A 25,953-nucleotide genomic window follows, 5' to 3' on the forward strand; every position below is an offset into this window, starting at 1 on the left:
ATCAGTTTGATCTGAAGATATTTCAGATTAATGTATCAACATTTTATCCCAAACTAAAATTATACCAATGCAGTCTATACACCATCAACTTTTAAGTCCATATTGTAACACAATTTAAAGTGATAAACTGAGTAAGTCCTCCATTTAAAAAAATAAAATATACCTGTTTAAAGATCACTACCATCACATCACTGAGAAAAAGTTGAACAAATATAGTTTTCGTACCCTACAAAAACATAAACCCCCAGGAAATTCATCCATTGCATAGGCTTTTCCACCAGGTGTTGGGCTGGCTCTGCCTGTTCTTTGCCCCTATGGGCCAGGACCCTATTGTGCTAAGCACAGTTATCTAGATTTCACTTTGCTCACTGGAATCTAATTTCTAGCCACGAAGAAAATCAACTGGGCAAAAGTTCAGTCCATCTCTGTGGATGGTTCAATGTCAAAAGTTAGTGCCAATGAAAGCCACTGAAAGAAAGAAAGAAAGAAAGAAAATATTGCAGTAACGAGGACAAATTAAGACCAATAACTAGAGAAAAATAATGCATCTTGATATCATGCACTTCAGCTTTCGGTCAGTCATGACCAACATGTTCAGATTGTTCTTCTCCCAGTACTTTATTAATATTCTGCAGTTGCCCACTGCCAATATGAACCATCAACAGCTTGTCAAGAAATATTTTGAAAAGGTTTGTCTTTCTCATGTTTACAGAGACTCTAGTTTTATGGTGAGTTGCAGTTTTGCTTTCATGTGTATCTAACAGTAAATGTTTTTAAGTTTGGGAGGTTTTTTTAAACCAAAGTAGGCTTGCAACTCCTTTGTGTTTGATTAGGTAGCCATTCATCTGTGGTGGAAAGAAGTTGGGACATGAAAAATCTGCCCTTAATTAAGGTACAATAACATTAATACTTGGCATGTGTCCAGTGCATTCCAAACCTGTAGGATGAGCCAAGGATAACAAAGGGCTTTGCAAAAATGTGTGCATTAAGCTTCACAATGCCTCGTTATCCCTTTTACAGATGGGGAAACTAATGTACAGAGAGGATAAATAACTTGCCAAAGTCTCACAGTAAATCAGTGACAGAGTAGGGATAAGGATCATTGTCTAAGTGAAGTATGTGGTAAGGGTGCAGTTTTCATAAGCACCTACATAATTTAGGAGAGTAAATCCCAATGATTTGTACAGGGGTCTGCTGGCATGGATTAAATTATAGAATTGGGACCCAAGTCAAAAAGAAATTTTAGGTTTAGTGATTTGAATAATCTAATGATATACCTTAATCCCAAACTCGTTCATCACTAGGCATGTCTACCACATTTAAAATCAGTGGCTTGCTGGTTGCACCAGTCCAAAAGAATTGACTGCACAGGAATTACACTTTCTGCAATACAGAGGATAATGGTCTTGTTTAAACTCTGCAGAAAGTACAGTTTTTTCTGATATTTTTATAAACTGTTGTTTATTGGGCTTTGGGTAATTTCTTGTTATGGCAGGAGACACCAGATAGCATGGTCAGGCATACTTGTACACATTCTTTATATTACCCTGTGAACACTGTTCAGTCTTTGAAGAAATGTTGTATTTTTGTTAGTTTTGTGATGAAGGTTCTTTTGAGGGAGGCTGCTGCAAGCAGCAGGAGAATTTGTTCTCTGTCTTAATCTTTATAAATACAGCCAATTCTAGGGGCAGTTACTCAGGGCACTGGGCATTGCAATATATTTTGGCAAAGATGCCTCAAAGAAGAGAATTGCTTGTGTAACCCACACACCTTCTGGGTGTGGTGTTCTGTCCCATCTAGTGGCAGTGAGACCACTTAGAGAGAGAGACAAAATGAGTTTTCTCTACAGCATTAGCTAGCAGCCAGTTGGCTTCTAGCTCATGCAGTAGCAGCTCATGCACTAAGCTCTAAAAGCCTCAGGTTCAGTCCTGCCCAACAGCTGGGGTCTGTCAGCATTACAAGTGGCAGCTTATCCAGGATTTCAACTGCAAAATCTCTGACACTCAGGATGTGCTTCCTCAGCTAGGGGAAGTACATAATCCACAAACAGGGGTGAAAGTGGGCTAGTACGGTGTACTAGTAAGAAGCTGGTACCAGCCCGTACACAGCTGATGTTAAAGTTCTGTCATGGCAAAGGACCTTCCTTAAAGCACTGCCACGGCAGCACTTTAACACCGCTGCCCCTTTTGCCCCCCACCCCACCTCTGTCAGTAGCCCTGCCGATAGGGACCCTACCGAAAGGGCCGCCAACAGCGGGGGGCAAAAGGGGTAGCTGCCCTGGGGCCGGCGATTTAAGGTCCCAGCTTCGATCCTGCCCGCCGACAACCAGGGTCTGTTGGCGTTACACTTGCATGCAGTTTGACCACTTCTTTTTAAGGACTAAGGTATATAAAGTAAATGAAACAAGTTACACTAAAAAAAATACCCAGACTTTGCTTAAATGATTTTCCCTCGAATGGGAAATGAATTTGGAAGGTACCAAATTATGGCTGACTGTATTATGCCCATCTGTGTTTTCTAATAGTAAAAATACTCTTCCTTCAATGGCATAACATATTGTAAGGATGAAGTGTTATACTAAAGGTGCTTTAAGTATAGAAATATACTTTGTTGAAGAAGAGCAAGGAAGGAATATAACAGGGGTCGGCAACCTTTCAGAAGTGATGTGCCGAGTCTTCATTTATTCACTCTAATTTAAGGTTTCGCATTCCAGTTTTTAGAAGGTCTCTTTCTATAAGTCTATAATATATAACTAAACTATTGTTGTATGTAAAGTAAATACGTTTTTTAAAATGTTTAAGAAGCTTCATTTAAAATTAAATTAAAATGCAGAGCCCCCCGGACCGGTGGCCAGAACCCGGGCAGTGTGAGTGCCACTCAAAATCAGCTCACGTGCCGTCTTTGGTACGTGTGCCATAGGTTGCCTACCCCTGGAATATAAAGTACTTTTTCTTGAAGACATGATGGAGAGATTTCAGAGTAACAGCCGTGTTAGTCTGTATTCGCAAAAAGAAAAGGAGTACTTGTGGCACCTTAGAGACTAACCAATTTATTTGAGCATAAGCTTTCGTGAGCTACAGGTCACTTCATCGGATGCATCCGATGAAGTGAGCTGTAACTCATGAAAGCTTATGCTCAAATAAATTGGTTAGTCTCTAAGGTAGTCTCCTTTTCTTTTCATGATGGAGAGAATGATTGTACACATATTAAATAAAGAGGCACCCAGCCCACACTGTGGACACCCATAGGCCATTTGTTTTATGCAATATATATGGTAATAGACTGCTCACTCCAGTGCAATAACTATACAAATATGCCCCAGCAGGCTTTGTAGTTAAATAAGACCTCCACACACATCCACTCAAAACAGGTGTAATAATAAAGGTTCTCTGCTCTGCAGCCCAACCCCTCTACAAATGAGTGTGAGAAAGATGAGCTATGTCTTATGCCTAGAGTGTTAACAAAGTCAAGCTCCAGAAGACCAATGGTGGGGGGGGGGAAAGGGGGACAAGTTCCAAGGCCAAAAAACTTCTGCTTAAAGAGCTTGTCTGTTTGATGCTGGGATGTGCTGATGCTGAGTTCCAGCACACATGGAATGTAAGGGAAGAATCCCGTTCAGTGAGCTAAACAACAATAATTTCAGATGTAAATCCTCATGTCACTGGGAATATTGGATGAATGCACTTAGGGTGAAATTCACCCATGTTCAGGGGACCAACACAAAGCCTAGGTATCACTTAAACCCCATTCCCCATTTAATATTTCAAAATAGGGTTTATGTGAGTTAAGTGATGCCTAGGCTTTACACTTGCCTTATGCACATGGGTGAAGTTCACCAGAGAGCATGATTCAAATACCACTTACATCGGTGTAAGGCCCCGATTCAGCAGAGCACTTAATCACATATTTAACTTTAAGCATGTGCTTAAGTCCATCCTGTGATGTGTCAGTCCATATTCTTTATGCAAATATGCTTATGATATGAATATTACATAACTGAGATATACTTTATGCAAGAGGGCTCATGTGAGATATCATTGGAAAGGTTATGATTTACTGAATGTGATTATCCAATTTGTATCATTTCTGTATCTGAAGTTAGGAATATTGACTATGTATCTGTATTTCAACTATGTTACTTTGGGTGATGCCCACTGCTAACACTTCAGGTACAAAATGGAAAAGCCAGACAGGGAGGATGGCCCATCAACAAGGACAATAGACTGTGAAAAGCTTGGCCTTCCTGTGGACGCTCCATACTGCAACTGACTCATGGACGCTGTGATCCTACAAAGTCAGGTGGTCTTATCATCTGATGCTAAAACATTACCTGGGACTTCTTGTAACTTTCCACTGTAAGGGAAGGGGGGGGGGTCAAGTTTGGGAAACAAAGGATTCCCGCCTTATGTAAATCCTATTTAAGGGTGGGGAGGAAGGCAAACAGGACTCCTCCTCTCCATGGCTGTCTACCCAAGAAGAAAGTCTGCAAAAGCCATCTGAAGGGAAGGCAATGGAGGAGTCCAGACTGAAAAGGAATATAACTGGAACTCTGAACCACAGAAATTTTGCAACCTGCCTGCAACAATATCTAGGGTTAGAAAAACTATTTGTAACCAATGTCTTTAGTGAAACTAGCTTAGTTTGCATGTTTGATTTCATTTGCTTAGTAATCTGCTTTGTTCTGTTCGTTACCCCTTTTACCTCTTAAAATCTGTCCTTTTTAGTTAATAAAATTTGTTTTGTTAATTATTAAACCCAGTTTCTGTAATTTCTAACGGATGAGGGCAAGAAGTGTGCACACCTCTCTCCACATTGAGGGAGTGGACACATTTTATAATCTATCTTTGGGTTTGCACTCCAAAGGAGGTGGACATCTGAGTGCTGGAGCAAGTCCCTTAAACTGAGTCTTCCCAGAGCTGATCTGCAGCTGGGTGTGGCCCTGCCTGTATGTGTTAGAGGAGGCTTCAATAGCCTGGCTCAACAAGACAGGTAAAAGGGGGCCCATACTGGCAGAACAGGTAGACTCAGTGGTATCTCAGCACATCAGGTGGCTTCCCAAGGGTCCAGCCTGTCACACATCCCTTTTCAGCAGATCATACAAGCAAGTGCTTATGTGCTTAGCAGTACTGAGGCCAAATCTGAAGCAGCTTTTTAGAAATCAGTATTGTTACACCAGTGTAAATAGGGTTGTCAGGCATCTGGTTTTCGATCAGAATGCGAGGTTGAAAAGGGTCCGTGGCAGTTCTGGTTAGCACTGCTGACCAGGCCATTAAAAGTCCAATCAGTGGCGCAGAAGGGCTAATGCAAGCTCCCTGCCTGCCTCAGCTCTGCGCAGCTCCTGTAAGTGATGGCATGTTTCTCTGGCTCCTAGGTGCAGGGGCAGCCAGGGAGGTTCTGTGCACTGCTCCCACCTCAAGCACTGGCTCCGCAGCTTCCATTGGCCGGGAACCGCAGCCAATGGGAGCTGCAGGGGTGGCGCCTGCGAGTGAGAGCATGTGGGGAGCCCCCTGGCCACCCCTGTGCCTAGGGGCCACAGGAACATACTGGCCACTTCTGGGAGCCACATAATATAAGTGCTGCCTGGAGCCCACACCCCGAACCCTCTCCCACACTCCAACCCCCTATCCCAGGTCAGAACCCCCTCCTGCACCCAAACTCCCTCCTAGAGCCCACACACCATACCCCCTCCCACACCCCAACCCTCTGCTCCAGCCTGAGCCCCTTCCTGTACCACAACCCCCCCCCCAGCCAGAGCTCTCACTCCTCCCCACAGCCCAACCTCTGCCCCAGCCTGGAGCCACCTTCCACACTCCAAACCCCTCGGCCCAAGCCCTCAGCCCAGAGCCCCTTCCTGCACTCCAAAACCCTCATCCGGCACCCAACACCAGAGCCTGCACCCCCAGCTGGAGTCCTCACCCTCCTCCTCTGCACCCCAATTCCCTGCCCCAGCCTTGAGCCTCCTTCTGCACCCTAAAAATCCTCATTTCTAGCCCTAACCCGGAGCCCGCACCTCAAACACCTGCCTCAATCTGGTGAAAATGAGTGAGTGAGTAAGAGTGGGGGAGAGTGAGAGGTGGAAGGAGGGTGAATGGAGGGAGGATGAAGTGAGTTGGGGCCAGGGCCTCAGAGAAGGGGTGGGGTCTTGGGGAAGAGGTGAAGCAGGGGGCAGGGCAAGAGCGCTTGGTTTTGTGTCATTAGAAAGTTGGCAACCCTCTGTAAGTGAGATCAAATTCTGGCCACCAAACTCAACTTTATAAGTGACTTTAAGCTTTATTGAAATGTCCATATTTGTTGGGCAGCTACACCACAGTAAGTGACCCAAAGTTTCACCTCAGCTTATACTTGGGGTGATTCTTTAGGTCAGTCTCAGTCTCCTTTTTAGCTGTTTCATGGTTCTGTTAGGACTGATAACAACAGCAATAACACATCTTCTGGGACATTATGTCAGCATATTTTGAAGTTTTATGACATGCCAGCAAAGAGTAGCACTGGAATGACTGTATGAACATTGGGGAGATCTTAGGTGAAATCCTGGCCCCATCGAAGAAAATGGGAGTTTTGCCATTGACTTCAGTGCGACCAGGATTTCACCCCTAATATCAAATCAAATTAAGAAGTGGACACATGGATCTCTGAACAAAGGAAAACTGAGAAAAAGTAAACCAACAATTAAGCAAGAAGGTTAGAAATTAAAGACACATTACTGCACTCAGTCTGTCAAATAGAATAATTTATTTATGTTTCCTCAACTAATTAATCTTTTCTCAACTAATTTAATTATTTTCCTTGGATTTTGTTTTTACTTTTCTTCACCTCACATCCAACCATGAAATGGTGCCATGTTGACTCAGTATTTGTGATGAAGAGCTATCAGAAACACTTTCAAAAACTGCTTATCACTCATTGATATTCATACATTAGCTGATTCACAATAAGATATCAGTCTCTCTGTTAGAAGATCTCAATGATTTTCAGACAGTGTAAGACCACTGAAATTTGTAATAATTGTTTACAATGAATTAGAAAATTCACAAGTATTAGACACTTCATCAAATAGATCAAATTTGGAAAATCATCTCTTTTGTTAATATACAAATGTAAAGTCTACACCAGGGGTCGGCAAACTTTCAGAAGCAGCTTGCCAAGTCTTCATTTATTCACTCTAATTTAAGGTTTTGCATGCCAGTAATACATTTTAACGTTTTTAGAAGGTCTTTAATATATAACTAAACTATTGTTGTATGTAAAGTAAATAAGTGATGTGCCGAGTCTTCATTTATTCACTCTAATTTAAGGTTTCACATTCCAGTTTTTAGAAGGTCTCTTTCTATAAGTCTATAATATATAACTAAACTATTGTTGTATGTAAAGTAAATAAGTTTTTTAAAATGTTTAAGAAGCTTCTTTTAAAATTAAATTAAATTAAAATGCAGTCCCCGCCCCCCCCGGACCAGTGGCCAAGACCCGGGCAGTGTGAGTGCCAGTGAAAATCATCTCGCATGCCACCTTTGGCACGCGTGCCATAGGTTGCCTACCCCTGGTCTACACCAACTCTATAATATTATACTGCATTCAGGATTGGGGCTGTATTGTGCTAAGTGCAATACAAATATATATGAAGACATGGTGCTTGCCATGAAGTGTCAGCAATTCCATTTAAATTACCTCAAGAAAATCATCCTATAGACTATCTGTAGCCTTAAACATGCAACACCACAGCCAAGTCAGAGTGTGTGTATCTAAATGAAATGTAACTGGTTAAATCTGAAGAATTAATCAGTTTTGGCAATAAAAGTGATCGAGTCTGGTGCCAGCCCCTTTGCTAAAATTAATCACTCTACTGGTTCTTCTGTTAAGTTTAACTTTTCCCTCTAGCCTTTGGAAAAATTCAGACCAGCCAGCCTTTCCACAACACTTGCTTTAGTAAGGTCAGTGAACCCACATTTTACAGTTCAAACTGGAGGCAGTATGCACTGCAAGGATACTGATCCACTTAGTCTATTTTTAACCATTTACTGATAGTGGGGGAAACAAATAGAAATGATAAGATCTTCTAAAGCGGTAGAAACTTTCTAAGTGTGCCCTGGAAAATCCTACTGAACTATTTGCCTTCCAATAAAAGGAATTTACATTAATGCTAGATTACACAGAAAAGAAGGCAAGTAGTAAGGGTTTAAAGAAACAGTGAAAAAAAAACTTACTTACAAAAGGAGAAAGTAGGCTTGAAAAAAAAATTACCTGAGAGTTACTAAAACTAAGGGGGGGTGGAGAGGGGAGGAAGCCTTTCAGTCATATGTGTTCATTCTGAACAGAACAAAATTCAAGTGACATTGATCAGAAGAGAAAAATTGTCTGAATTGTGTATATTTCATAAGATCAGAGAAATAAAAGAGAGTGAGCCCATTTATTGATATGAAAACTAGAATTAAAATGACACAGATAATTTGAGCTGAAAAATCAAACCAATATAAATCGCCAAGAGAGGACAAATATGTTGTTCCCTTTACCAGTAAAGGTTACACTATGAACTACTGAATTCAAAACACATTGAGGTAATCTGAGAATTACAATACTATGTTATTACAGTAAATAGAATGGGTATTTCAGCCATATGTCTTGACTTGATATTAGTGGAGGTAGGAAATATTACTTACATTAAAAAAGGATGAGAGAACTGAACTGATGCGGCCTCAGAATCATAAAAAATATTAAAACTCCAACACATTTTATTTCAAGAGTGGGAGATGTTTGGCTCAAACAGAATGTTTTCTCAAGATAAAGGCCAGTTAATATAATATCTGTTTATGACATGTTGCCATTTTTAAAAATCTTCTGCCTGGCTATTGCGAAGTATGCCAGCCACATAATAACACCACAGTGGACTTGCTGTTTATGTCCAGCCCATTTAATTTTTAATCTCTGTCATGTCTGTACTTACGTTTCAATATTTCTTAACTGAGTTATATCAGTGGTAAAGAACTGACTTTTGTTTGCATGGTGTGTTACCTGGAACTGGTAGCTGAATAAAAGAACATTTAAGTATATGCAAAAATGTTTGTTTTTCTATCTGAACCATGACAATAAAAGAATTCACTTGAAGTATGCAACAAAACTAACATAATTTGGGGGCAATGACAAGGCTTTATCATAAACAAATACAAGGAAGGAAGAACTTAGGATTGTGTTTGACTTCCATAGGAGGGGAGAGGATGTTTAATTACAAACTTACTATGTACTTTGTCCAAGTGTTAATGAGCTGACGCAGTGATATATATACAAACTAACTTTAAAGGACAAGATGGTTTAATCAAATGCTAATGTGTATTTTGCCACCCATTGTAAAAAACTGGACCTGGAGAGATCAAAAATCCCCCTTTTCTTTAATGGAGGAAGTTTTTACTAACACAGGACACATCCTCCTATGAGCATATCACGTTGCTGTATCTCTCACAGTCATGGTGAGGCCTGACATTTCTACAATGGTACAGATAAGATAATCTTTGGATGTTCTGTAACAAAGTTTAGAGCCTATGTAAAGATTCGTTTCTCATTATTTATGTAGGCACGTATCAATTTACATTCCTTTTCTATTTTTCTCTTTTTTTCTGTAACTTGCTATAGCCTCAAGGGATGCAGAGGGAAGTGATACAGAGAAAGTTTACATGCCATGCTAAGGTTGTGGTCTTCCTCAAGACCACAGTGCCACTGAATAGCTGAGGAGCCCAAGAAGGTCCAGACCAACCCACTAAAGTGTGCAAGAGGAATGTTATATAATTCCAGAGTGGGGACCCTCCCAGGCCAATTCACATGCACTGAACACAATAAATATTTAGGATATGGTGGAGAATCTGGGCTTTAACCCCAAATCTTAAGGAACCATGCATTTAAATTATTTACTTCCCTGAATCCCCATTTTCACCCCTCAAGAGACACTTCTACCAGGCCTGGCACTATTCAGTGATCAACCTCCAATGCCCAAAGTCCACAATAAAGACACAGGCAGAGCTCTCTCTCTAAGTTCTTCTTTAGCATATAAGCATTTTTAATTAGAATTCACAGGACTCCCTCCATAGCTTGTTACAAATCTTCTTTGGAACAACTAAATAGAGGGAATTCCTTTACATAACTCAAATGGATGATCTTAACATGCAAATATGGATTCATTTTAAATAAAAATAGCCCTGTAACTCTGCATTAATCAAAATGTATCATATGTTAATCAGTTATTGTAACATTGTAACATATAGCAATCATGAACTAAAGTCTATATTGATAACTGAATTACTTTATTCCTCTTAAGCTTTCTTTGTCAATCAGCAAAAAACCAAAACCAAAGAAACAAAAATATGCATTAGTTGAAGGTATCTTTCTATATTTCTACATAATCAGAGAAAAAGTTTTATACTCCAGATTATTTTTCTGTCAAATGTGATAATATATAGCAAAACAAGTGTTTTCCATCATCATTAGAAAATATAGATCAAAACAATTCAAATCACAAAAATCCAATATAATAGCTGTAATAAGAAATGAAATACATTTTGCTTTTTTTACATATAGTGAGGTTGGAGGGAACAGAAATATAAAGACACTCATAATATTTCTATGATACCAATTAGCAAAAGGACACAGTAAAAATATGTGCATAAGAAACTAGGTAAATCATGTTTACCTGGAAGCTTAATAAATCAAGAGTAAACTCTATTGAATGTAGGACATTGAGAACATCAATCTGAACAATGAGTCTTCTGTCAGTTTCAGGATAGAAGTTTAATCAGTTCAGTAGCAAAAAGTCATGAGTCATGCTTTTCTCAAGTGACATATAGATACATATAGAGAGTAGACTGCTGCCATAAAGTGTTTATAATTCCTATTGAAGGTCAGCTTATACATAAAAACAAGATTTTATCAGAATATTTTATACATGAAATTTTGCATAATGTGTTAAAACATGCAAAATATATTATACATGTATATATCTTGTGTGTATGAATTAGAGAGACAGAGAGGCTACAGTAGAGGTTTATAATAGAAGATCTTTTGCATTTGCAAGTAACTGACAATGCAATGCAATGCAATACAATACAATGCTGGAATCACACCTTGAGAGCATCATTGTCCACTGAAGGTCACTCTTTCATCCCACAAAACAATAATAGATTTCTACATATACAAAAATCTCAGCTCTAGAATATGTATGTATTATTATAATCTTTATAAATATATTTTTGCCTTAAACATGCTGAAAGCTTAAACTGTAATCCTGTAATGAGTGTGCATGGACTCCTGCTTCCACACTCAGACCAACTGATCTCCATGGGACTCAGTGTGGGGGCGTCTGTCCATGATCACTCATGGCTCATGGATTGGACTCTTAGTAACATCTCCTAACAGGGTCAAGTGACTTTCTCAGTTAATAGCACAGCTCCAGCTGAAATAGCAGCAACCATCTTGGATAGTAGGATGTAAGTGAACATCTCTTCCATTTCCAGTTTCCGCCTCTCACACATATTTTTAAATTTCATGTTTACTCAGAATGCTGCTGAGTACCCATCTTGGTCTTCCTGGAGGAAGTTTACAAATATTTTAATTTCTTTTATTTTTGCATTATTTTTCTTTTCTCTTTATATTTTGCTTCTTATAGCCTGAGTAACTTAAAAAAAGAAGCAGAAAAGCATTACATCATCAAAGTCAGAAGTGGAAAAGGCCTACTAAGTCACCAGTCAATCTCCCTTCTCATGTAGGATTCTTCCCTAGAGCACATTCGATAGCACTTAGTCATGTTCTAGGACCCTACAGTGAGTTATGGGGCAACTCTACTGGTTCATGGCAGAAGCAGACCCAGTGGTTTTCATTAGTGAGCCAGACCAGGTGATATTCCATTCAGGAGCCTAAAAGTTTTTGTATGTCTCGGAATCACAAGGGACTTGAGTAGTTCCCAGAAGCCCTCCTCTCTTGCCCCTTAGTCCTTGCTGACTAAAAGAGATATACAAAACCATTTATACTCTTGGATTGGAGCTAATGAGACTCCCCTGTTCTGGCAGATGAAGATGAAATTTTTGTCTAGTGAAAAACTTTGGTGATAGGTTAAACTGAACTGGTCACATGACTGGTGATTAAAGACATGTGTGATGAAACGGAAGGGTTACTGATTCTGACCATTTATGTTTTGTAACTCACTGTGTATTTAAACGCATGTCAAGAACACCCACAGCCTTGGATAGGCACCAACGTGTTCTAAAAGAAATTCCACACCCAAATGAAATAAATAAATAATTCCATGCAGGGTGCTAGAACTAGACATCTTATCACACCCAGTTACATTGTCTAATAGCAGAAATATCACTGGAAACATTTGATGGGTGAGCACTGCTCACTATGCGAACACTATCATTTTATATGTCTGTGTACTGTGAGTCTGATTTGAATCTTGCACATATTGTGTGTTTAAAGTACACAAACAGCTGGGCTATTTTTACTGTGAATTCAAGTTTGAGAATATTTTCCTATTATGAACAATGACAGCATTATCTGAGGAGAATTGTGATCAGGGAGTTGTTTTGTCTTGGTCAGGGAAATAAGCTGGAATGGCAGGTCACCAGGGGCTGGTGAAACTAAACCATATCAATAAGGCACCCTCTATGAGCCACATTATGCACACTAGAACAGATTCTGATTCCATACTAATTTTACACCATTTACTGTCATGGAGTTAGTCCTGATTTACACCAGTGTAAGTGAGAGGAATATCTGATTTATAGTATATAAGGTCTGTGACTATGGTATACTATACTATATAGGGTAGGCTATATATGTATACATTATACTATTGCATAGCATCTATGGTCTGGGTGCTGTACTGCAGTGTACAGCATCACCTGCTGACAGCCAGGACTCCTGGTGGGGGGGGTGCGGCTTTTCCGAACTCTGGAAACCCCAGTGGCCACTGTACACATGGTTGCCCTGTGGGACTGCTGGTGGGCTTGCAACTAGGGGAGTTGGGTAGGGGGGAATGCTCAGGTGGAAAGGGGAAGAGCCCTGAATTAGGGAGTTTGGAGTTGATGTGGAGGGAGGTTCTGAGCTGTCGGGGATTGTTAGGAAATGGGGACTTCTCTACCTGAAGGGGAGGGGTCTGAGTTTGGGTGGCAAGGGGCTCTGAGCCTGGGGTTACCATGGAGCGAAGAAGATTTTAATGAGGGGAGTGTTGCAGTTGAGGAAGGCACAGGGACTGGAAGGAGGGAAATGGACTGGCAGATTTGTGTGTGAGTGAATGAGAATGTGAATGAAATGATGGGAGGTGTAGTGCAAGATAGTGTGTGGAAATAGAAGGCTAGAAATCAGTATGAACAGAGACAAACTAATTCAAAGTTTGTCATGAGGAAAACTATAATTATGCACATTATGGATAGGCTTGTAACTAGTCTCTGTATGGTTGTGCAAGGTAAGGGGATATGCAGGATGCCTTTACTAAGCCTTCCCATTTATGAGTCTGCTGAGATGAGGGGAAAGAAAGAAAATGTACAGAGAGTCTTTGTACCCACCCAGTTCTCCTGCAAAGGAGTGGGGCAATTAGTGCTGTTTTCCTCTCCAAGGCATAACAGAGATATGGCCACGATCAAACTCTCTTGCACAATGGGAAGTGATTGCAAGGCTGCAGTGTGGTGGAGTCAATGCTACATATGTCATCCACATCCTAGCATCCACATGCTACATTTGTCATAGCTCTGGAGACATTATTATGCAGTATTCAATTGGCTGCAGTCTCCACCTGTTATGCATTTGAAATATTGCTGTGAACTTTTAAAGTGTGGCATACACTTACAGTATAATTCATGTTATTACCTGTAATTACACTGAACTAATAGTGTTGAATCTTTCACTGAGTCAAGGAAAACTTCTTACTCTCTATCCTAAGCAGGGTTCCTAGATAAATAATTTCATAGACTATTTTTATGTGTCTTTTCATCTACTTTTATACTTGGTCAAATTAAAACAATCCAGAAAGTGGCCACTTAAATGCACCACTGATATACTAACTCTAAAAATAATTAAAAGATTAAAAGTATTTTCTGAATTAGTCACTGGAATATAAAAATTGATTTCTAAACCTATAAGAGGAGCAGTGAAGATATAAAAAATTATAAATTTTTCAATAAGAAACTAGAATAATTTTAAAGTAGAATGTAAAGCTCTGGTTTTAGAAGGTGACTAACTTTTGTGCACACTTAACCATCCATACAAAAGCCTTTCGTAACACCAATATCTGTATGTGCAAGTAAGAGCTTTTAACAAATGGAGTTAGCATGTGTAAAATTTATCTCCTGTGAATTCAAGCATTACGGCACAATCCAAAACCCACTGAAGTCAACAGAAGGGTTCCTATGGGTTTTGGATTGTGAAAAATGCACATTCAGTTGTTTAAACACCCTTTCGAGCGGGGGTGAGGCCTTCTTTGAAAATCAGGCCCTGTAATTTTAGCATTATACTATGATATTCGCTGTCTAATATTACTAGGGTTAAGTTCTGCATTCAGTATAGTACTTGTGCCATTGTACTGTGTCAATGTGGTTGCACTTGGTGCACCTGGGGACACAATATGGCCCTTAATATTAATTAAATATGTATCAACATGCCTAAGCATATATCACATATGTTTAGGTAAGAGAGTGTGGGGAAACATAATTACCAAAATATGTATGTATTATATTAACCCAATTAGAGCACTGTTCTATTCAGAAGATTTGTATTAGATGTAACTAATCAGCTTTTGTCTACAGCTTATACCCTCCAGATATCCACAAGAGCTTTCCTAATCTGACTTTTTTTGTGACCAAAACCATCATGGGTAAACAAAAACCCAACATAATCAAAATGGCATATCTTTTCAACATTCAGTTCTGTAAGATGGGGGGGGAAATCGTTGAAAGTAAAACATGCAACTCCTTTGAGGCATGTGGGATAAAGCTAAGTGCAAGACAAAGTGATCACCCAAGATTTTGATGAGCTCAGGAGGAAAACTAAGAGATTTGCTCACAACTTTTAGTTGTAATACGTAGATCTCAGCCACTTTGCTGTGCCACTTCACAATTAAGTATCTCTAAAACTACAATAAAAGACCTCATTATGAATACAGCATGGGAGGTGGCTCTTACAGACAAGAACTATCAACATAACCCATTGCTATGGGCTGTTAAATTCCAGTTGGATAACCTACACATAAAAGGCTAAATTGACTATTACAAGAGACTTCAGTAATCCAATCAAAATTTTTCAGTCACTCACTACACGTTACTGTAGCCTGGATCTTATCCAGTGGTGCAAGAAGAATTCACTTCTTACCAGTACGCTGCACCAGCTAAAAGGGAGGGAGGGGGCACGTGACTTCCCCATGTGATTCCTCACGTGATCCCGTCCCGAGCCCAGCGCCCCAGGCTCTTCTCCTCCCCCACCCCATGATCCATCCCACGTTACCTGAGGAGGGGGACCTCTGTCCTCCTCCTGCTGCGACGGAGACTTCTGAACTGTAGGGTTCTCTAGAACTGCAGCAGCGAAAAGAGCAGAACGTGGGACCGCCAGGCAGCCCAATGCTGGCAGCTCCTCCAGCGCGGCTGCACCACCCCCAACCCCGCCCCCAGCCCTGTCCTCTGCGGTACAGACCCCGGACAGGAGACGCAGGCACGCAGCTTCCTGGAAGGGTTGAGGGCGGGGCTGGGGGGTAGTACAGCCGCACCGGAGGAGCTGCACGTTCTGCTTCTTTTGCCGCTGCGGTTCCTGGGAATGCCTGTGGTTCAGGGCTCTCCCAGAAACCGCAGTGGTGAAGGGAGCAGAATGTGGAGCCACCGGGCGGCCCTCGCCGGCAGCTCCTGCCATGCAGCTGTACCTCCCGCAGCCCTGTCCTCTTGCGGGGCTGCTGTACAGACCCCGGACAGGGGATGCAGACACGCACCTGCGTCGAAGGGCTGGGGGCAGTATAATCATGCCAGTGAAGCTGCTGGCGTGAGGCCGCATGGCGGCCCCACGTTCTGCTCCTCCTGTGTCCTTTCAGTACGCTGTACCAGCTATAAATAGCTTACTGGTGTGGCGTACTGGACCATATTGCCCTACTGCACCACTGATCTTATCTGCATTAATAACATCTCCAAGGTTCATTATAATAGACAAATTGCTTAATATAGTTAATCAAGAATTGCTTGACTCCCTAAAAAAGCATAACAGGCATATAATTATCTTCTGATTAACATGATTCAGAAGGAAAATATGTTTATGTTCTGTTAGGAAAAAAAATTACCTTTTAACCACTCTTGAAAACCAAAGAAACATGAGTAGGCCTTGAGACTCTTTTTATGAATAACATTCATGAAATATGGAACGAATCTTGCAAAACGATAAATATGGCCTAGAAACAGCAATGTTATTTACTTGGACTAGACAGTCATATTGTACTTGTGCTTCCTCCATAATTAGACAGAAAAATGATAAATTATAGTTAAATAGCCCAGGTACACAACATATCTAAAAGCTTTCATAACAGAGATATTTGTTTAACTGCACGTCACTGTAAGAAGACCTTTAATTTGTCTATAAGCACAGCAAAGCATCTATTGATTTGCTCTAACTGACCATGCATATTTGCTCTAATGTGAAAGTTCTTGCACATGCTACCATGTGACAGCAAAATCATTAACTGCCAATAAAGCACTTGAAATGGAGTGCTTCTTTAAACAAAAGATAAGAAAAGATGGTTTTATGGCAGCTTTGCACCACAGAGACCCTACTACAACCACGGATGAGGACTTTATTCTTAACAGTCAGAAAGAAATATATATTTCATCGAAACAAAACAACCTTAAATTTGACCCCCAAATGGTGGTTTTTAATAGCATTATTTTTATTATCTTAATTTTTTTAATTCAAATATTTCCTTTTATTGGACACTGCTAAGTAGGTAATATCAATTAATATATTAACTGATAATAGATTTTGGTATTTCTTGATAATAATGCTGTTTAAATCGTCGAGTAAAAAAAAAGCATATAGCACGGCTGAAGTATGTGTCTAAGGTACTTCTATGACCTTGTTACCTGAGCACCCCACCGTCATTAATGTATTAATGATGTAAGGTAGGGAAGCTCTATTTTATACAGCTGGATAAATGAGGCACAGAGAGGTTATGTAATTTGGCTGATGTCACACAGAAAGTCTGTAGTAGAACAAAAAACTGAACACAGATCTGTCAAATCCTAGGCTAGAACCCTAACCACAAGCCCATCCTTCCTCTCATGCATGTAGATTTCTATATGAAGCTGATCAATGTATTTGAGGGTACATGTATCATTTTTCTCTTTCCACAGTCTTTTTCAAGAAGTATTTTGCATTGTGTGTATGTTTTGAGATTCCTAATGAAATAATAGTATTGATTTGAGGTCTGTGTTAATGTTGCTGTATTGTGATGAAATATGCATTTCTTTGTGTTTGATACGAATATTGTGTCTATGTTTATCCTACTGGCACATTTATGAGATCCTTAACCATGCTGCCTGCCAAGGGCCCATATCCAAGATGTTATGGAGGGATTGTCGAGGATCATCTGGCCCTCTGACTACTACCCCATGCAACTCATCCATGTGGGCACTAATGATACTGTGAGGTATGACCCTCAGCAGATCACAAGTGACTACAGGGCTCTGGGAGTAAGGGTGAGGAAATTGGGAATGCAGGTCATGTTCTTTTCAGTCCTTCCAGTCAAGGGTAGGGGTCTGGACAGAGACAGATGCATCCTGGAGGTGAATGCCTGGCTGCGAGGATGGTGTCACCAGGAAAGCTTCAGCTCCCTCGATCACAAGATGCTGTTCCAGGAAGAAGGACTGCTAAACAGAGATGGGGTCCACCTATCGAGGAAGGGGAAGAGCATATTTGGCTACAGACTGGCTAGCCTAGTGAGGAGAGCTTTAAACTAGGTTTGATGGGGGCAGGTGACCAAAGCCCACAGATAAGTCAAAAACATGGAGACCTGGAAGAAGGGTCGGAATCTGGGGGGAGCAAGGGCTGTTATAGCAGAAATAAGGGAGAGACAAGACAGAACTGTGGAGGTAAATCAAATCAGTATCTTAGATGTCTGTATACTAATGCGAGAAGTATGGGGAATAAGCAGGAACAACTCAAAATGCTAGTAAATAAACACAACTATGACGTAGTTGGCATCACGGAGACTTGGTGGGCTAATACACATGACTGGAATATTGGTATAGACTGATACAGCTTGCTCAGGAAGGGCAGGCAGGGAAAAAAGGGAGGAGCTGTTGCCTTATATATTAAAAATGTACACACTTAGACTGAGGTTGAGATAGAATTTAGAGACAGACTTGTTGAAAGTCTCTGGGTAAGGATAAAAAGGGTAAAAAACAAGGATGATGTCATAGTAGGGGGTCTACTACAGGCCACCAAACTAGGAAGAAGAGGTGGATGAGGCTTTTTTTAAACAACTAACAAAATCATCCAAAGCATAGGACTTGGTGGTGATGCGGGACTTCAACTACCAAGCAGATGTTGGGAAAATAACACAGCAGGGCACAGATTGTCCAGCAAGTTCTTGGAATGTATTGGAGACCATTTTTTTTATTTCAGAAGGTAGAGAAAGCTACTAGTGGGGAGGCAGTTCTAGATTTGATTTTGACAAATAGTTTGGAACTGGTTGAGAATTTGAAAGTGGAAGGCATCTTGGATGAAAGTGATCATGAAATGGTAGAATTAATGATTCTAAGGAATGGTAGGAGGGAGAACAATGAAGACAATGGATTTCAAGAAGGCAGACTTCAGCAAACTCGGAGTTGGTAGATAAACTCCCATGGGAAGCAAGTCTGAGGGGAAAAACAATTGAAGACAGTTGGCAGTTTTTCAATGAGCTACTATTAAGGGCACAAGAGCAAACTATCCCACTGCATAGGTGTAACATTATTGACATGAACTGGGACCACATAGATCATTGTTGTAACCAAGGTCCTGTAACAGCACCAAATCTTGTATAAAGGGGGTCAAAAAAGGTATCTAAGACAAGGTTATGGTTTGCTGGTTATGATTATGCTATCTGTATATGTGTATCATTTTGTAGTTGAAGTTATGAATATTGGCTCTGTACTGTCTGTATTTCAAACTTATGCTATGCTTCTGGGTGATACCCCAGACAAGTTGGTGTCAGCTCTGCCTACCCTGCTTGATGGCAGAGCTGACACCATCAGCTATACAACTGATCCATTGAGGACCATCAGCTATACAACTGATCCATTGAGAGAAGGCAGACACACCTTGTGACTCAGCAAGGCATGCAGCGACATGCCTATGGACAGAACTCTGAGGTTTTTCCATGCCATGTGATGGACAGCTTGTCTTTGGGACAAAGAAAGCAGAGACCACATGGCAAGAGACTATAAAAAGCTGCTGCAGCTCCTCCATCTTGTCTTCAGTCCTGCTTCTTATCTCTGGAGGGACTTTGCTACAAACGGAAGCTCTACACAAAGGACTGATGACCCATCCCAGCTGTGGATGTCCTCCAGAGACTTGATTTGAACCTGCAGTTTATTCCATCACTGCTACAAGCCTGAACCAAGAACTTTGCCATTACTGTATGTAATTGATTCCATTTAACCAATTCTAGCTCTCATCTATATCTTTTTCCTTGTATGAATAAACCTTTAGATTTTAGATTCTAAAGGATTGGGAACAGCATGATTTATGGGTAAGATCTGATTTGTATATTGACCCAGGTCTGGGGCTTGGTCCTTTGGGATCGAGAGAACCTTTTATCTTTTACTGGGGTATTGGTTTTCATAACCATTCATCCCCATAACGAGTGGCACTGGTGGTGATACTGGGATACTGGAGTGTCTAAAGGAATTGCTTGTGTGACTTGTGGTTAGCCAGTGGGGTAAAACCAAAGTCCTCTCTGTTTGGCTGGTTTGGTTTGCCTTAATGGTAAAGGAACCCCAGCCTTGGGCTGTAACTGCCCTGCTTTAAGCAATTTGTCCTAAATTAGCACTCTTAGTTGTGTCCCGCCAGAACCAGCATAGTTACAGTAGGAAAGATAGGAAGTATGGTAAGAGACCACCCTGGCTTACCCAGGAGATCTTCAATGATCTAAAACTCAAAAAAGAATTCTACAAAAAGTGGAAACTCGGCCAAATTACAAAGGATGAATATAAATAAATAACACAAGTATGTAGGGACAAAATTAGAAAGGCCAAGGCACAAAATGAGATCAAACTAGCTAGGGACATAAAAGAAAAAAAGAAAACATTCTACAAATATGTTAGAAGCAAGAGGAAGACCAAGAACAAGTAGGCCCGTTACTCAATGAGGGGGGAAAATGTGGAAATGGCAGAAGTGCTTAATGACTTAATTTCGGTTTTCACCAAGAAGGTTGTTGGCTATTGGATGTCTAACATAGTGAATGCCAGTGAAAATGTGGTAGGATCGGAGTCTAAAATAGGGAAAGAACAAGTCAAAAATTACTTAGACAAGTTAGATGTCTTCAAATCACTAAGACCTGATGAAATGCATCCTAGAATACTCAAGGAGCTGACTGAGGAGATATCTGAGCCATTAGCAATTATATTTGAAAAGTCATGGAACACAGGAGACATTCCAGAAGACTGGAAAAGGGCAAATATAGTGCCCATCTATAAAAAGGGAAATAATGACAACCCGAAGAATTACAGACCAGTCAGCTTAACTCCTATACATGGAAAGAGAATGGAGCAAATAATTAAGCAATCAATTTACAAACACCTAGAAGATAATAAGATGATAAATAACAGTCAGCATGGATTTGTCAAAAACAAATCGTGTCAAACCAACCTGATAGATTTCTTTGACCGGGTAACAAGCCTTGTGGATGGGGGAAAGTGGTAGATGTGGTATATCTTGACTTTAGCAAGGCTTTTGATACTGTCTCGCATGACCTTCTAGTAAATAAACTAGGGAAATACAACCTAGATGGAGCTACTATAAGGTGGGTACATAACTGGTTGGAAAATTGTTCCCAGAGAGTAGTTATCAGTAGTTCACAGTCATGCTGAAAGGGAATAAAAAGTGGGGTCCAGCAGAGATCAGTCCTGGGTCCGGTTCTTTTTAATATCTTCATCAATGACTTAGATAATGGCATAGAACGTACACTTATAAAGTTTAGGGATGATACCAAGCTGGGATGGGTAGAAAGTCTTTGGAGGATAGGATTAAAATTCAAAATGATCTGGACAAACTGGAGAAATAGTCTGAAGTAAATAGGATGAAATTTAATAGAACAAATGCAAAGTACTCCACTTAGGAAGGAACAATCAGTTGCACACATACAAAATGGGAAATGACTGCCTAGGAAGGAGTACTATGGAAAGGGATTTGGGGGTCATAGTGAACCACAAGCTAAATATGAGTCAACAGTGTAACGCTGTTGCAGAAACAGCAAACATCAGTCTGGGATATATTAGCAGGAATATTGTAGGCAAGACACAAGAAGTAATTCTTCCGCTCTACTCTGTGCCGATTATGCCTCAACGGGAGTATTGTGTCCAGTTCTGGGCACCACATTTCAGGAAAGATGTGGACAAATTGGAGAAAATCCAGAGAAGAGCAACAAAAATAATTAAAAGTCTAGAAAACATGAGCTGTGAGGGAAGATTGAAAAAATTGGGTATGTTTAGTCTGAAGAAGAGAAAACTGAGAAGGGACATGATAACAGTTTTCAAGTACATAAATGCTTGTTACAAGGAGGAGACTTCAACTACCAAGAAAAATTGTTCTTCTTAACCTCTGAGGATAGGACAAGAAGCAATGAGCATAAATTGTCGCAAGGGCAGTTTAGGTTGGACATTAGGAAAAACTTCCTCACTGTTAGAGTGGTTAAGCACTGGAATAAATTGCCCTGGGTTGTGCAATCTCCATCACTGGGGATTTTTAAGAGCAGGTTGGACAAACACCTGACAGGGATGGTCAGGATAATACTTAGGCCTACCTTTAGTGCAGTGGACTGGACTAGATTCATATATTCATATATTCATAGATATTAAGGTCAGAAGGGACCATTATGATCATCTAGTCTGACCTCCTGCACAATGCAGGCCACAGAATCTCACCCACCCAATCCTGCGATAAACCTCTCACCTATGTCTGAGCTATTGAAGTCCTCAAATCATGGTTTAAAGACTTCAAGGAGCAGAGAATCCTCCAGCAAGTGACCCATGCCCCATGCTACAGAGGAAGGCGAAAAACCTCCAGGGCCTCTTCCAATCTGCCCTGGAGAAAAATTCCTTTCCGACCCCAAATATGGCGATCAGCTGAACCCTGAGCACATGGGCAAGATTCACCAGCCAGATACCCAGGAAAGAATTCTCTGTAGTAACTCAGATCCCACCCCATCTAACATCCCATCACAGGCCATTTGGCCTATTTACCATGAATATTTAAAGATCAATTAATTGCCAAAATCATATTATCCCATCATACCATCTCCTCCATAAACTTATCGACTTTAATCTTGAAGCCAGATAGGTCTTTTGCCCCCATTGCTTCCCTTGGAAGGCTATTCCAAAACTTCACTCCTCTGATGGTTAGAAACCTTCATCTAATTTCAAGTCTAAACTTCCCGATGACTGGTTTATAACCATTTGTTCTTGTGTCCACATTGGTACTGAGCTTAAATAATTCCTCTCCCTCTCTGGTATTTATCCCTCTGATATATTTATTGAGAGCAATCATAGATGACCTCTCAAGGACCCTTCCAGTTCTATGATTCTATGATTTTTAAACATTTGTGCACTTTTAAGTACTTGCGATTTGTAAGTCATGTAAGATGAAAAGAAGTGTTTAAAGGCACTGACTTGGGACTCAGGCAATCAGGGTTCATTCCCTGGCTCTGATACAGCCTTTCTGTGTGACCTTAAGCACATGTTCAAGTGCTTTGGTGGGTCCATTCATGTTCACTTTACGTTTAAGTGCTTTGCAGAACTGGAGCCTTTCTGCCAGTCAGTCATTTGAATCATGGCGTAGTGCAGTGGCTCTCAAACTTTTTTACTGGTGACCCCTTTCACATAGCAAGCTTCTGAGTACGACCCCTCCTTATAAATTAAAAACACTTCTTTATATATTTAACACCATTATAAATGCTGAGTGCAAAGTGGGGTTTGAGGTGAGGCTGACAGCTCATGACCCACCCCCATGTAATAACCTAGCGACCCCCTGAGTGGTCCCGACCCCCAGTTTGAGAACCCCTGGTGTAGTACTACTTCATCATCATTTAGGGGGTTGTGAGGCTAAATCTATTAATGCTCAAAGTGCTCACATACTATAAACATGGGGGTCATATGGTCATAGATGACAGTAAGCTGGCTGAAGCTCAATGCACATGAGACTGAGATGATGGTTGAGGGGTGGGGCAAGCAGCTTGAGGAAATGGTGGTGGTAATATCAGCCCCTTTGATTGAGAGTGTGTTTGCCATCAGTTACTAGTTTTCACAACTTAGGAGCCACCTAGATTGCCCACTCGTCTCCAGTGGAATTCCAGGTGTTCGTTATGACCTATAGCGCCCTAAAGGGCCTGGGATTGTCTTATGTGAGGGGTTGCCTCTCTCCCCATGCCAAACTGCCACAGCTACAGTCAGCAAGAATGATCGAGATAGATCCTCTTTGTTATAAAAGAGAGGAAGTGACTGGCAGGGCATTGTGTGTGACAGCTCTGAGACCCTGGAATTTGCTCACCATATCTGAAATAGCCCAAATGTGGTGACCTTGCAGGCATTCTCCAAAAATAAACTTGAGCTGGGTTCTGGAGAGTGCTGAAGGTATATATCCCATATTGATGAACAGGTGTAAAGGAGCTTCTGTAGCTGGCTGGCTGAAGTCCTGTTGAATTGATTGTTTTAATTCTGTTGAGATTTACGTATAATGTTAGTGTCCTGTGGGCCTTGGATAGGCATCTTTAGAGTTATTATTTAAATCCAAATAAATAAAAGTACGTAGATAATTGAGTTTATTGTAATCATCTAGCAACCTTAACTAGGTTTTTTAAACAATTTTTTGGGATCATTTTGATTGTTTCTGAATTCCCCTAGGCTGTTTTTGTCGTTATCTATTACATAGGTAAATAAAGATAAAGTTATTTGATATGGTATGAATACGGGGTCACCCTCTCTTTAAATTAAAGGGATGAGCTGAGCTGACCAAACTAATAATGGCTATACAACAAAATCCATATTCCTCTAGCTATTTGGAAATTGTAGAAAGAATCTGTCAGTGAAAATGCACCGTCTACAAAGAAAATATCACCCCAGCATGTTTTCAAGGGTCATGAAAAGCTCTCAAAGAGAATGAATTTTAGATAAGTACCAACTCTGGTATCTTTGTTTGGCCACTGAAATAAATCACTGATGAGGGGGGCTATTGCGGAATATATTCCCTATTGGCTTTTTCTTTTCTCTATCCATTTTCAGTGATGGAGAATTGTGTCTAGTTTTTCAATAGAAAATCCTTAAACATTTTGTTATTTCTGCCCTTGAAAACTGAGTCTTGCACAAGCCAATGTCAAAATCTATCTAATCTATCTGCATTTTTGAAGTGCTTATCACTCTCGTACTGTATAAAGATTAAAAACTGACAGTAAGACTGCCTGGGGATAGTCAGTAAAATCTATTCGTGTTTTGAGTGTTGTGATATAATGGGGTTTCACTGGGCTGATAAAGAGACACAAGAAAGCCTAGGCTCTGCACAAAACTTTCAAAGAGTTATTTTGAAGGCTTAATTTCAAAAGAAATATTTAGTTTATTCAATGTTTTCAGAACAAATTCAATATGACTTAAACCTAGAAATAAGAAGATATCAAATTGTAGTTATTTTATGCTGGGGACTCAAAAAGTGAGACTACAAAACTGATTTCATGTTTTTGAAAGTTTAGGCCATAGTGTCCAAGACTTCTCTCACTAAAGTAAACAGCAAAAAACTTCCACTGAAATCAGTGGGAACAGGATTGAGCCTAAAACTATCCAAAGGAAATTAAATTAATAACTTGGTTTAATGGTAATTTATTTTCTTCAGTTTTGGTCCAGGACACAGGTTTTCAAGATGTATGTATGTGGAAATTTCAAAGGGGGAACAGTAACAAGCCATTTTGAGCTACAGAATGAGACAAACATTAGGCAAAGCAACATTTCAGATCATGAGAATTTTTAAGGATCTAGCTCATAAATGATTAAAGCAAATTCTTCAGGCTTTGCAAAAATAGTCTCCCGTGTCTTCAAAATAAATCTGACCATTTCCAGGCTAATTACATTTTCCAAACCAAAGTGGAGGGCAGCCTAGTAGCAACCTTGATAATGGGAAGCAACCACCTCTGTAAAATTCATCCCACTGTATTTCCCTAATGGAAGTCAACTGATGAGCTTTCAATTATATTCTGAAGGTCAACAAATTAGGTATTCAAGAAACCAACACAGAAAGCAGATTCCAATACCAAGGGCCTGGTACCAAGAATGCCCTGCATCTAGTCCCCCAGAGTTCGAGTCCAGGATGCACACGTAGCTCAGCTGATTTTAAGTCAGGGACGGGCAAACTTTTTGGCCTGAGGACCGCATTGGGTTTCTGAAATTGTATGGAGGGCCGGTAAGGGGAGGCTGTGCCTCCCCAAACAGCCAGGCACGGCCTGGCCCCCGCCCCCTAATTGACCCTCCCCCCGCTTCTCATCCCCTGACGGCCCTCCCCAGGACTCCTGCCCCCCCAACCATCCCCCCCGTTCCCCGACAGCCCCACGGGGACTCCTGCCCCATCCACCCACACTGCTTTCTGTCTACTGACCTCCCCTGAATCCCCCACCCCATCCAGCCCGCACCTCTCCTTCCTAACTGCCCCTCGGGGACCCGTGCTCCATCCAACTATCCCTTCTCCCTGACTGCCCCCTGACACCCTGCCCCCTAA

General features: G+C 40.8%; 1 protein-coding gene across 6 annotated transcripts in view; it reads right to left on the reverse strand.

The window, feature by feature from the left end:
• The window catches only part of SLC16A7 (solute carrier family 16 member 7), a 148,075-nt gene that overhangs the window by 61,576 nt on the left and 60,546 nt on the right, over positions 1-25,953 (reverse strand). The window lies entirely within an intron of this gene.

The sequence above is a fragment of the Lepidochelys kempii genome, chromosome 1, assembly GCF_965140265.1.
Source record: "Lepidochelys kempii isolate rLepKem1 chromosome 1, rLepKem1.hap2, whole genome shotgun sequence".
In the NCBI taxonomy this organism is placed as follows: Eukaryota; Metazoa; Chordata; order Testudines; family Cheloniidae; genus Lepidochelys; species Lepidochelys kempii.